Consider the following 14,913-nt stretch of genomic DNA (forward strand, 5'->3'; position numbering starts at 1 on the left):
TTCCTGGACACATGCAACCTACCTAAATTGAACCAGGAAGACATCGAAAACCTAAACAGACCCATAACTGAGACAGAAATTGAAACAGTAATAAAGGCCCTCCCAACAAAGAAAAGCCCAGGACCAGATGGATTCACTGCTGAATTCTACCAGACATTTAAAGAAGAACTGACTCCAATTCTTCTCAAACTATTCAGAACAATCGAAAAAGAGGGAATCCTCCCAAATTCTTTCTGTGAAGCCAACATCACCTTAATTCCTATAGCTGGAAAAAGATGCAGCATTGAAAGAGAATTACAGACCAATATCCCTGATGAACATAGATGCAAAAATCCTCAATAAAATTCTCGCCAATAGAATGCAACAACACATCAGAAAGATCATCCACCCAGACCAAGTGGGATTTATCCCTGGTATGCAGGGATGGTTTAATGTGCGCAAGACAATCAATGTGATACACCACATTAACAGACTGCAGAAGAAAAACCATATGATTATCTCAATAGATGCCGAGAAAGCATTTGATAAAATACAACACCCTTTCATGATGAAAACTCTAAGAAAACTGGGTTTGGAAGGAACATTCCTCAATACAGTCAAAGCAATCTATGAAAAACCCACAGCCAACATCCTATTGAATGGGGAAAAGTTGGAAGCATTTCCACTGAGATCTGGTACCAGACAGGGATGTCCACTCTCACCACTGCTATTCAATATAGTTCTGGAAGTTTTAGTCACAGCCAGTAGACAAGAAAAAGAAATTAAAGGGATACAAAATGGGAAGGAAGAATTCAAACTATCCCTCTTTGCAGATGATATGATCCTTTATTTAGGGGACACAAAGAACTCTACTAAGAGACTATTGGAACTCATAGAAGAGTTTGGCAAAGTAGCAAGGTATAAAATCAATGCACAAAAATCAACAGTCTTTGTATACACAGGCAATGCCATGGCTGTGAAAGAACTTCTAAGATCAATCCCATTCACAATAGCTACAAAAACAATCAAATACCTTGGAATAAACTTAACCAAGGATGTTAAAGATCTCTACGATGAAAATTAAAAAACCTTAAAGAAAGAAATAGAAGAGGATACCAAGAAATGGAAAAATCTTCCATGCTCATGGATTGGAAGAATCAATATCATCAAAATGTCCATTCTCCCAAAAGCAATTTATAGATTCAATGCAATACCAATCAAGATACCGAAGACCTTCTTCTCAGATCTGGAAAAAATGGTGCAGAAATTTATATGGAGACACAGGAGACCTCGAATAGCTAAAGCAATCTTGTACAACAAAAACAAAGCCGGAGGCATCACAATACCAGATTTCAGGACATACTACAGGGCAGTTGTTATGAAAACAGACTGGTACTGGTACAGAAACAGATGGATAGACCAATGGAACAGAATTGAAACACCAGAAATCAACCCAAACATCTACAGCCAACTCATATTTGATCAAGGATCCAAAACCAATCCATGGAGTAAGGACAGTCTATTCAATAAATGGTGTTGGGAAAACTGGATTTCCACGTGCAGAATCATGAAGCAAGACCCCTACCTTTCACCTTACACAAAAATACACTCAACATGGATTAAAGACCTAAATCTACAACCTGACACCATCAAATTATTAGAGAGCATTGGAAAAACCCTGCAAGATATAGGTACTGGAAATGACTTCTTGGAAAACACCCCAGAAGCACAGGCAGTCAAAGCCAAAATTAACATTTGGGATTGCATCAAATTGAGAAGTTTCTGTACTGCAAAAGAAACAGTCAGGAAAGTGAAGAGACAACCGCCAGAATGGGAAAATATATTTGCAAACTATGCAACTGATAAAGGGTTGATAACCAGAATCTACAAAGAAATCAAGAAACTCCACAACATCAAAACAAACAACCCACTTAAGAGATGGGCCAAGGACCTCAATAGACATTTTTCAAAAGAGGAAATCCAAATGGCCAACAGACACATGAAAAAGTGTTCAAGATCACTAGCAATCAGGGAAATGCAAATCAAAACCACAATGAGGTTCCACCTCACCCCAGTTAGAATGGCTCACATTCAGAAATCTACCAACAATAGATGCTGGTGAGGATGTGGGGGAAAAGGGACACTAACCCACTGTTGGTGGGAATGCAAACTGGTCAAGCCACTATGGAAGTCAGTCTGGAGATTCCTCAGAAACCTGAATATAACCCTACCATTCAACCCAGCCATCCCACTCCTTGGAATTTACCCAAAGAAAATGAAATTGGCAAACAAAAATAGCAGTCTGCACATTAATGTTTATTGCAGCTCAATTCACAATAGCTAAGACCTGGAACCAACCCAAATGCCCATCAACAGTAGACTGGATAAAGAAATTGTGGGACATGTACTCTATAGAATACTATACAGCAGTCAAAAACAACGAAACCCAGTCATTTGCAACAAGATGGAGGAATTTGGAAAACATCATGCTGAGTGAATTAAGCCAGTCCCAAAGGGACAAATGTCATATATTCTCCCTGATTGGCAACAACTAACTGAGCACCAAAGGGGAAACTTGTTGAAGTGAAATGGACACTATGAGAAAAAGTGACTTGATCAGCTCTTGTCCTGATGGTTGATGTATAATGTAATACTTTATCCATTTTAGTATTTTTTTGTTCTAGTACCATTGGTTGAACTCTGTAATTAACACACAATTATTCTTAGGTGTTTAAAATTTATATGAAAATTGATCCCTGTTAGGAATTTGGAAAACATTATGCTGAGTGAAATAAGCCAATCCCAAAGGGACAAATACCACTTGTTCTCCTTGATAGGTGACAACTAACTGAGCACCAAAAAGGAAACCTGTTAAAGTGAAATGAACACTATGAGAAACAGTGACTTGATCAGCCCTCACCCTGACTGTTGATGAGCAGCTTAATATGTTATCGCTCTTAGTATTTTTTTTTGTTTGTTCTACTTAATACTTTTGGTTGAATACTGTAATCAATACACAATTCTTCTTAAGTGCTGAAACTTAACTGAAAAGTGATCGCTGTTAAATATAAGAGTGGGAATAAGAGAGGGAAGAGATGTGCAATTCGGGACATGCTCAACCTGACTTGCCTCAAACAGTAGAGTTAGAAACATACTAGGGGATTCGAATTCAATCCCATCGGGGTGGCATGTACCAATGCCATCTCACTAGTCCCAGTGATCAATTTCTGTTCACAATTGATCATAATGATAGGACTAAGAACCAAAGGGATCACATAAACAAGAATAGTGTCTGCAAATACTAGCTGATAGAATCAAAAAGGGAGAGAATGGTCCAACATGGGAAGTGAGATACACAGCAGACCCATAGAATGGCAAATGTCCTAACAGCACTCTGGCCTCATAATCAGCCCTTAAGGCATGTGGATCCGGCTGAAATGCCCATGAGAGTATTTCAGGCATGGAAAGCCAAGACACTCTGGCAAAAAAAAAAAAAAAAAAAAAAAAACAACCCTAAATGAAAGATCTCTGCGAGTGAGATCCCAGTGGAAAGAACGGGTCATCAAAGAAGGAGGTACCTTTCTCTGAAGGGAGGAGAGAACTTCCAATTTGACCATGGCCTTGTCTAAAAATGATCAGAGTCAGTGAACTCAAAAGGCTTCCATAGCCTTGGCAGCTCATGACAAGAGCCTAGGGTGATTACTGATGCCATAAACAAGAGTGTCAATTTGTTAAGTCAACAACAGGAGTCACTGTGCACTTACTCCTCATGTAGGATCTTTGTCCTTAGTGTGCTGTACATTGAGATTTAATGCTATAACTAGTACTCAAACAGTATTTTTCACTTTATGTTTCTGTGTGGGAGCAAACTGTTGAAATCTTTACTTAATGTATGCTAAACTGATCTTCTGTATATAAAGAGAATCGAAAATGAATCTTGATGTGAATGGAAGGGGAGAGGGAGTGGATAAGGGGAGGGTTGCAGGTTGGAGGGACGTTATCGGGGGGAAGTCATTGTAATCCATATTCTGTACTTTGGAAATTTATATTCATTAAATAAAAGTTAAAAAAAAATAAAAAAATAAAAAAAATAAATATGCCAAGATCAGATAGAAGTAAAAGGATAAGAGTAACTATCTTTTTTCAAAAAATAAAATCCACAGGTCATGAATATGTGAGTTTTGCAGAATATCCCCCTATATTTGGGAGCAAGTCAATATTGTTGAAACATTAATTTAAAAGGCACTCAATAAAAATAAGTGAGGGTACACAGGCCAAGAAGTCAGTAGCACACATCTGCTGGCCCTCCAGAACGGCAGATACTCCATCCACATGACCACCTTCTCTTTCCTTTTCATTCCAAAAATGTTGATTTTATCTGGTGTACTTGAACTAAGGGTAGGGAATTTGTGAAATATATGAAATTGATAGATCTGTGTTTTGCCTATTGATTGTTTTTTATTCATGTTGAACAAGAACGTCAGTAATAGTGTGGCCACTTATTCATTCTATCTAGATGAGGAATTCAATATTTACTGGTATGAGAATATTGGCCTAGGGAGTGTTGTGAGAAGGGCCTTTCATGAACCCTTATTACCACATGCTATTTTATCCATGTTTTAATTTAGATAGCTTTAACTTTTTTCTGGAGAAAGCAAAAGAAGAAAAGGGAGAGAGGAAGGAAGAAATGAAGACAGGTTGGTTAATAGAAAGGTGTCGCTCCCCGTCTTCGTGGAGGAACGACACAAGACCCTGTGCTGTTCTTTTGTCTGCTCGGCCCTCCCCGGGTTTGCTGCTGGTTCTTCCCGGGTTGGCTACCGTCCCTTCCACCTCCGTGGAAGGGCGGTTCCCCCTGCCACATTCCCCACTTCCACGGGGGAGCGGCACACCGCCGGCCGGCTCTCTCGGGGGCTGCACAGGTGTTCCTTCAGATAGGTGTTCCTCTTAGATGTTCCTGGTGCATGCCGTCTCTCTCCTCCTTTATAGTCCTCTTCCACCAATCCCAACTCTGCTACCCACACGCCGAGTACGCTGCTCTCCTCCAATCAGGAGCAGGTCCCACAGTGTATTGGTTGAACTGGAGGCAGCTGTGTAGAAGCTGTTTCCCTTCTCAGCGCCATATTGTGGGAAAGCAGATGCATAGAATAAGTCTTAATTCCAGTAACTTAGTCTAGTCCGAGTTGCTCCCAGTTGCTCCCCACAGATCCCCCTTTCTTTTTATTTTTGGCGTTGATACGCACCTGTCTTCGGTGCCCCGCGGCACACACTCTGCTCTGCTTGCTAGAGTTGCCCACAGGTTCTTACAAGTCCTATCAATCAGGCAAACCGAATCCGGGTCCTCTCTTCGCCATGTTGTGAGGAGGTTTTTAGGCGCTGATGCGTGCCTGTGTTCGGTGCCCTGCAGCGCATTCTCTGCTCTGCCTGCAGGGGCTTACAAGCCCTATCAGGCAAACCGAATCCAAGCCTTCTCATTGCCATATTGTGGGGAGGCTTATTGGTGTTGATTCGTGCCTATCTTCGGTGACCTGCAGCTCATACTCTGGTCGAGCTGCCTGCTGGTGCTTATCGCCCTAATCAGGCAGACCGAATCCAAGCTCTCTCATTGCTGTGTTGTGGGGAGGCCTTTCTCTATTTCTCTATCTCCGGGCATTCCTATTTCTCTCATTTTACTTCTAAACTTCTGTTTCTCTTATCCCTGCGGCTTCCCGGCGCCCGCCCCGAGGCTGCTTCTCGGCGGCTTCCCGGCTCTGAGCCGCTTCAGCCCGCGCCGGCGCCCGCCCTGCGGCGGGCTCCCGGCTCTGCCCGGCTTGGCTTCGCACGCTCCGCGGTCTCCACGCCCTTCGCGTCCACACCACGGCCTCGCGCCAGCCCCGCGTTCCCTATCTATTCACGCCCCGTGCTCTCTCTGCACGCGGCGGCTTCCGCGAATCACACAGCCCCAGCTCACGTTTCCGCCACCACCGGCATTCAGTCCAAGTTCCCCGGACTAACCTGGCGAATCCAACCTGGGGGCCCACGTCTCTGCCTCTGGTTCCAGATCTTTGCCTCTTGCTCCCCGGGCTGACTTGAAGAATTCCAAGATGGCTTCCGTTTCCGCCTTGGCCTGCACTCGCGGCTTCATCCTCCCTAACATTTTTCTCTACCCGGTATGTTTCCCTAAGTTTTCTTCCAACAATATTCCTCCCTCATTTCTCCTGGCCTCTCCCCACAGTCCGTATCCAAGTCTAAGTTTCTTATAGGTTTCACTTTCACTTTCAACCTGTAGTCCCTATCTGAGTCTAAGTTTCTTCTTGCTTTCACTTTAAATCCTAACTTCTTTCCCACAGTCCGTATCCGAGTCTATGCCTAGGCTTTCAATAGCTTCTTCCAGCACCTTTTCTGTCCGGCTTTTCCCTAGGCTCTTTGCTAGTCTCTCTCTCCAGTATTTTCCACTTCTTCCCGTTTCTTCCTTCCTAAGTTTCCTAATCCGAGTCACGGCCCCATTATGTCGCTCCCCCTCTTCGTGGAGGAACGACACAGGACCCTGCGCTGTTCTTTCGTCTGCTCGGCCCTCCCCGGGTTTGCTGCTGGTTCTTCCCGGGTTGGCTACCGACCCTTCCACCTCCGTGGAAGGGCGGTTCCCCCTGCCACATTCCCCACTTCCACGGGGGAGCGGCACACCGCCGGCCGGCTCTCTCGGGGGCTGCACAGGTGTTCCCCTTAGATGTTCCTGGTGCATGCCGTCTCTCTCCTCCTTTATAGTCCTCTTCCACCAATCCCAACTCTGCTACCCACACGCCGAGTACGCTGCTCTCCTCCAATCAGGAGCAGGTCCCACAGTGTATTGGTTGAACTGGAGGCAGCTGTGTAGAAGCTGTTTCCCTTCTCAGTGCCATATTGTGGGAAAGCAGATGCATAGAATAAGTCTTAATTCCAGTAACAGTATAGTCCGAGTTGCTCCCCACAGAAAGGCAGTCAGGTTAGGGTATTACAATTAAACTATTTTACCTATGTATTAATCATATAATTTTATAGAAGAAGTTCTACACAAGGGAATAATTCCAATGATTATCAATACTCTAAATCATACAAACAAATTAGGTTCTTACTCTGCAATGTTGATATTGAAAACAGTTGCCTGGTCTCCCATTCGATGTCTAGTTTACTCAAGTGTTAGATCAGGTTTCCTGGAAGCAGAGTCTGCAATAGAAATTAATGTGTAAATGACTTACTCAGCAGTACTTTCAGAGGGATATTGTAAAGGAGTGAAGGAATCAAGATAAGGCAGGAGAATAACTAATCCAAGATATGGTGTCAGCTGGAAATTAGCTCCAACTTGTTCCCATGAGGAGTTCCAAAGCTTGAATTTCACCTCAAGAAAAAATAGAAAAGGCTTTGGTATTCTCCAGTTTCAGTTAGTCGCTGGCTACAGGCTGTCCCAAATCCCTTGGGGTGGGGCATTGTTCTCCCAGGCAAGGTCAATTCCTTCCATAGAAGGGTGAGGCTTGGAGCCTGTAGCAGTTCACATTCACAGCAGCTGTGCAGTGGGTGCATCAGTTCAGTAAGGAGAATCTCAGTGAGGCAACATCTACTACAACCTCTTTAAAATTAAAACCAGACAGCTGAATGGGGACTAAGAGTTTAGAGCGATAATAACAGACTCATCAAAGGTATCATTTGGACTAGTGCTGTTACCTCCTTTCCAGAACTCTTTTTTGAGTCCTTGTTTGGAAAAATTGCTGATCTAATTAAAGGCACTATAATATGAGGGTACTTCAAAAAGTCAGTGTGACATGGAATTAAACTATGAATTTATTTTGGTGCATTTTTTGAAATCCATGCATAATTTTCATAATATGCATTTCCCATGACCTTTTTTAAAGACCCCTCATAGAATATGACATTTTCCCATTAACCATATCTCTGTAGCTCTTGCTTTAGAAGAGATTCCTAATTTGCAATCTCATGGGTATAATCTTAAAATTACAATATCCACTCTCCATAAAACTATGATACAAAAGCTAAATAAGGACATGTGGCTATGGGTTGACAACTCATATATGCCTTATTGTAAGATCAAAAGTTTAATTGAAATTTATATGTTCTCTTTCCATTAAAGCAAAGCGTGGTAGGTAACTTCTTAAATGGCCTATAATAATCCTCATATCATCCTATCAACATCTCTATGTGATTTCTCCCCATTGACAGTGAACTAGATCCAACTACAAGCTGCTAATTAGAATACAGCAAAAGTAATGCAATGTCACTTCTGAGATCATATTTTGTAATTCTAGCATCCTTTATATTCTCTCTTTCTCATTCTCTTGCTCACTTGTTTTGAGAAAGAAGTACTGCCATGCCACAAACTGTTCTATCCTTGGCATGGAACTGAGGGAGACCTCTGGCTAACAGCCAGTGGGGAACTGCAGGCCTTACACCTAAGAGGAACTGAATCATGCCAGCAAACACTTGAGTGAGCTTAGAGCAGATACTTCCCAATCTGAGCCTTGAGATGACTGCAGTCCCTGCCAACATGTTGATTGTAGCCTATTAGAGGCTGTGAGCCTGAAGACATAGATAAGCGGTTCCTGGATTCCAGACTCACAGAAACTGTGAGATAATAAGTGCTGTTTTAAGGCTCTAATTTTTGGAACAATTTGTCACACAGTAATCAATAACTAATACATACACCTTCAATAATTATTTTCTGTTGTAAACTTGTCTGAAATCCTTTCTTCTATTCTTAAAATGAAAAAGGTAGGTGATTTATAAATGTTTTTGGCAGATGGTGACACGGGCATTGACAGTGACTATCTGGATTTAAATTATCATCACTATTTTTCATAGGAAATACAACAGTTTTATACAAATGTGTGAATAAAGAGCCTAAATTTGATGTATAAAATTCCTAAAACATGAATTGAAAGCTCCTTTGCCTAAAATTCAGGTAAAACAGTGTTATTTTATGCCATCTTCAATTTCATTGACTTTTGTTTGTGTTACGGTAAGTTTTAATTATCAGTGATGATACATTTATTTTTTTCTCAGACACATCCCAATGAAATACTAAACATTTTCACAAAGGCAAAACAAAAATCAAATACTGTTGACAAAGAAAAGAAATTGAAGGTATTAAAATACAGTATAGTGGCCGGCACCATGGCTCAATAGGCTGATCCTCTGCCTGCGGCACTGGCACACTGGGTTCTAGTCCCGGTCGGGGCGCCGGATTCTGTCCCGGTTGCCCCTCTTCCAGTCCAGCTCTCTGCTGTGGCCCGGGAGTGGAGTGGAGGATGGCCCAGGTCCTTGGGCTCTGCACCTGCATGGGAGACTGGGAGGGTCACCTGGCTCCTGGCTTCGATAAGCGTGGTGCACTGGATGCAGCGGCCATTGGGGGGTGAACCAACAGAAAACAGAAAAGGAAGACCTTTCTCCCTGTCTCTCTCTCTCACTGTCCACTCTACCTGTCAAAAAAAAAAAAAAAGCATAGTAAGTAGAATGTTTGCGAGTCTTAACAACTGTCTTTATGTCGTCTATCATCACGTGTCAAAAAGGTATGAGTCCTTGTGGTATTTGGAAAATTCTTGAGATACTTTGGAATGCATGATTCATGAGTTAGCTTGTTTTTTATCAACAATGAGAAAGGTTTTTGAATTATTTTGGAATTTCTCTAGTACTGGATTTAGCTGCTCTGAAGTCAAACATGGATGTAGTCACTAATAGCCCCTAGCTATAGAGCCAGATACAATTACTAGATTATTTATTTCGCTTCCTGTGTATTTTTTTTTTTTACCAAATCAAACCAAAAACTGCCTAACATTTAAAAAAATAATTCAAAGTGCTTAACATAGCCTATCTCATTTTAAGACTCTTAGGCAAAATCTTCATTGGTTTTAAAAAGTCACCTTTCAAAGTGGCTTTCAAGTGACAGGAAATTGGGGTTTATTAATCATTCATAACTTCATGAATAATTATTTCTTACAGAAATTTCTACCATTAAGTGAAATGATGAAATAAGCAATCTAGCACCATGCTGGAAATTTTCTACAAATAGAGTGGATGTTCCACTCATTCATTCAGCAATGATTCTGTTAAACATCATTATGCATAGGCACTGGAATTATAAAAATAAATAACATATAAACAGATAGCTATAATTTTACATGTGTGTAGGTATATACAAGAAATAAAGTAAAACTAAAGGGGAAGTTGTTGAATAAGGAATAATTATGCACATGAATATGTGTGTTGGTGAGTGTTGGGGGGTTAAAAGAATTTCAAAAAGAATTGACAGTGTGAATCAAGGTTCAAAAGCAAGGAACAGTATACCATACTCTAGGAATATACTGCTGACCAGAAAACAAGAAATGCTTCAGCATCCCTGGGAAGCAATTTTTCACTAATGATTAAACAGAACTAATATTTTCCACCAAAACCTCCCCTTTTAGCTATATACATCTTTTATAGTATATTTTTATTTTCAAATTTGCTTTGTAAAGACATATATATTTATATATATAAAATGTAATTGTGAGGTTCTATCATTTTCAATAGTCCCTTTGTTGCAGTCTTAAAGTATTAAATTATAAAGTACCTCCAAAATTATAGATAAGTATCTGAATTGAGTCAACCTTATTTGAATCATCTAATTATTGGCGCCCTTGAAAGGGTCAAACCAGCTAAACACTAATCACTGGAAAATACATCTTCACCAAGGGTTTTTATTTTATTTTTATTTTGGGACATGCAATACATTATTCAAGTTTTATATAAGAATTCTCCTTATCTTATCCCAAAACATTGCCATTCTATTCAAGTATTACCCTTCTATCTTAAAGAAAAAAAAACCAGCCAATTCTACAAAAAAAGGTATTTTCATAGCTACTTAATTATTTTTCTGACACTATTCATTATATCACAACGTTTCAAATTTTAGAACACTGTTGGCATGGTTGTAATAGGCATTGACTCTCATTGCTCCTAAATTTGGTCTACAGAATAACTTCACTTCAAGAAATGAAACACAGGAAAGATCTACACTAAGTAAAATTAAAATTTACCAAATTTAATTTGTTTATAGAAGCTTCTTTGTTTATATATTTATTTTTATCACTATCAGAATGTTATTTATAAAAAATTTAGTGGAAAAATGCTTCATTACTTCTTTTATTATTCATTAGATTTTAGTAATTCCTTTTTCTTCTGGAAAAATAATTCATTATTAGCTTAAAACAGTTAACCTCTAGATGGGAACTCTGGTATTTCAAATATGCTTTAATTAAAAGTGTATTGTAATTTAGAGATTTTAGTTATCTACATTTTTAATAAGAACGGGGTCCATGTGTACTTTGATGATTTAAGGTTTAATTTGATCAACAGTATATTATATGAAACAAAAATGATAATATAAACAGTGCTTGGGGGCCGGCACCATGGCTTACTTGGTTAATCTCCCACCTGCAGTGCCAGCAACCCATATGGGTGCTGGGTTCTAGTCCCGGTTGCTCCTCTTTCAGTCCAGCTCTCTGCTGTGGCCTGGAATGGCAGTGGAGGATGGCCCAAGTGTTTGGGCCCCTGTACCTGCATGGCAGACTGGGAGAAGCACCTGGCTCCTGGCTTCGGATCGGCTTTGGATCGGTGCAGCGCCAGCCGTATTGGCCATTTAGGGAATGAACCAACGGAAGGAAGACTTTTCTCTCTCTCTCTCTCTCTCTCTCTCTCTCTCTCTGTCTATAACTCTACCTGTAAAATAAAATTAAAAAAAAAGAGTGGGGCTGGAGTTACAGGAGATGAACAGAAAGGAAATGGTTGGTAGTCATAAGGGAGGTGTTTGGAATTGCGATTAAGCAGAGGTTGCTGAGAATCGTATGGATAAGAATCAAGGCATGATTGTTGGGCTGAGCAACTGATGGGCAGGAAAACAACATTGGAGGATCCACATAACTGGAAAGATCAGCTTTAAAAAAATAAATAAATAAAATAAAAACAGTGCTTAATTGCTTAGTACTCACAATATTCATTTTCCTTAAAATTTAAGACATTAAAATTATTATTGCTGATCTTTTCATTAATCTATGATGGTTAACTTTGTAGAAAAACAGTACTGGTAGCCTTACATTTATTTTCCCTTTGACTCTCAGGAAACTTGGAATAGAACTTATGAACGCATTGGATCTTATTAGGCTGGAAGTAATGTAATAATAAAGGAAATCTATTTTAAATGGAATATGTTTTTTGGGTCTGAAATGCAATACTAAAATAAGCAACAGAATAATGCAACAAACTGTAGTTATATTTAATCAAATATTACTCATATTTAATTTCACATTATAATCTCATTACCATAGGTGGATGAGAATCATTTAGATAACAAGTATAATTATATTTCTTTTTCCATTGAGTTTTTCTAAATAGAACTTAGAGATTTACTAGTAACTGAAGCAAAAATGTTAAGAAAAGTAAGAACAGGGGCCGGTGCTGTGTCATAGCAGGTGAAGCCACCACCTGCGGTGCTGGCATTCTGTATGGGTGCCTGTTAGAGACCCACCTGCTCTACTTCCAATCCAGCTCTCAGCTATGGCATAGGAAAGCAATGGAAGACAGCCCAAGTGCTTGGGACCCTGCACCTAAGTGGGAGACCCGGAAGAAGCTCCTGGCTCCTGGCTTCAGATGGGCCCAGCTATAGTCGTTGTGGCCATCTGGGGAGTGAACCAGTGGATGAAAGACCTCTCTCTCTCTCTCTCTCTCTCCCCCTCTCTCTCTGCCTCTGCCTCTCTTTGGCTCTGCCTTTCAAATAAAGAAATCCTTAAAAAAAGAAGAAAAAAGAAAAAAGCATTTCTATTATATGTAATTATTTTCCCATTGATAGGATATATTATAATGTCCAAATATTTCTGGGAAGTAGCTATATTCTCAAATCATAAAAAGGTGAAAATAGCCTGAGATCTGTCCCTTGATATCAGTTTTATAAAGGGCTTCCATATTTGAAGAGGACTTTACTTAGGAGATTATAGTTCAATTGTAAGACAAATAGTACTGCTTTTATTATTTGTAGGTAAAGGATTTAATTAATACTATATGTTTCTGTGATTAAAACTTTAAAAGTAATAGGGCTAGCCTTGTGGTACCGAGGGTTAAGCCACCGCCTAAAATGCTGGCATCCCATATAACCTCCACTTCCCATCCAGCTCCTTGCTAATGCACCTGGGAAAGCAGAGAAAGATGGGTCAGGTACTTGGGCTCCTGCCATCTAAATGGGAGACTTGGATGAAGTTCCAGGCTCTAGGCCTTGGCCTGCCCAGCCCCAGCCATTGCAGCCACTTAGGGAGTGAACCAGCAGATGGAAGATCGATCTCTCTCTCTCTCTGTCTCTCCTTCTCTCTCTCTAACTCTGCCTTTCAAATAAATAAATAAATAAATCTAAAAACAACTTTAAAAATAAACAGAATTGAACATATATTTCTGGGAAGGTAGATTGCATGATTGAGTTATTGGAGATTATTTTCGAGTGAGTGCACATTTGCATAATTCCTCTCTCAGAAATTCATAAAAATTAAAGAAGGCAATGAAAATCTCAGAGAAATATCTGTCACATACAATGAAATTGGCATTAAGCTGAAGGAGGAACTAAGACGGATGCATAGTATAAGTTGAAATGATCAAATAAGTACAAGAGTACAGATGAGTACAAGAGACATTTCAAAATTTCTGAACTTGAGGTCTGGGGGATATTGGTATGAAACAGTGGAAGCATTCCACAGAGAAAATAGTTTCTGCATAGAAAAATATTACAAGGAAAACAGCACCAAAAGTAAGGATGCCATGTGGTTATCTGATTTTCAGTTTTAATATTCTGCTTTCAGCCAATCAGAAGACCTTTGAAGTGGGAGAGAAAAGGGGTTGGGAACAACAATGTGCTAGCTAAGTGAAATAAGGTTCAGGTGAAGGGAAGCAGTATTTGCAAAACAAAGAGAAAATTGCAAACTTTGTAAGAGAAAAATACTATAATATTCACAATGATCAGGATGTGGAATAAACCAACATATATATATATATATATATATAATCAGTATGTAAAATAAACATATTTCTAGATACACATACAATGGAATATTATTCTGATATAAAATAATAAAATATTGATATTATGTTTAACAAGACATAAAAGACAAATATCACATGTTCTCTCTCATATGTCACAGTTAAATATGTGTATCTGTGTTTTGATGTATCTTTCTATTTTTTCAATCTGAATTTAAAATAATAATTTTAGAGGCTGAGAAGGACGGGAAGAAAGAGATTGTGTGAGGTTGGATAATGGGTACCAAAACACAATATGCTGAATGTTAACAGGTTCTGGTGTTCTGCAGCACAGTGAGTCACTGTAGCTCAAGACAATGTATTATATTCTGAATAAAGAACTGAAGCAGAGGAGCAGCTGGGCTCCAAACAGAGAAAAAAACAGAAATGGAGACTGGTTACCTTGTTTGGGCAGTTTTTATATGTATATGTGTGGAAAGTTTGCACTGTACCACTTAAAAACATGCAAGTATTACATGTTAACCCAAAATTTTAAAATAAATTTAAACATATTTAAATGACATCAACCAGCTTCCTGCTGCCTAAGCTCATCAGCCCTGCTTTTCAAACAGCTCAATAACTATACCAAAAAAATGCATTCAACCCTGCTTAAGTTCTGAGTGATTCAAACAGTGCCCAAGAAAAAATAGTAGGATCAAGCAGAAAAATTCACAACAAATTAAAACATTTATCTATTTATTTGAAACAGAAGAGAGAGAGAGAGAGAGAGAGAGAGAGAGAGAGAGAGAAATATGAGAAAATATTCTATCTACTGGTTCACTCTCCAGATGTCTGCAACAGCCAGGGTTGAGCCAGGCTGAAGCCAGCAAAAAGGAACTCCAACCCAGTCTCTCATGTAGATGGCAGGGACCCAAG

The sequence above is a fragment of the Oryctolagus cuniculus genome, chromosome X (assembly GCF_964237555.1).
Source record: "Oryctolagus cuniculus chromosome X, mOryCun1.1, whole genome shotgun sequence".
Classification (NCBI taxonomy): domain Eukaryota; kingdom Metazoa; phylum Chordata; class Mammalia; order Lagomorpha; family Leporidae; genus Oryctolagus; species Oryctolagus cuniculus.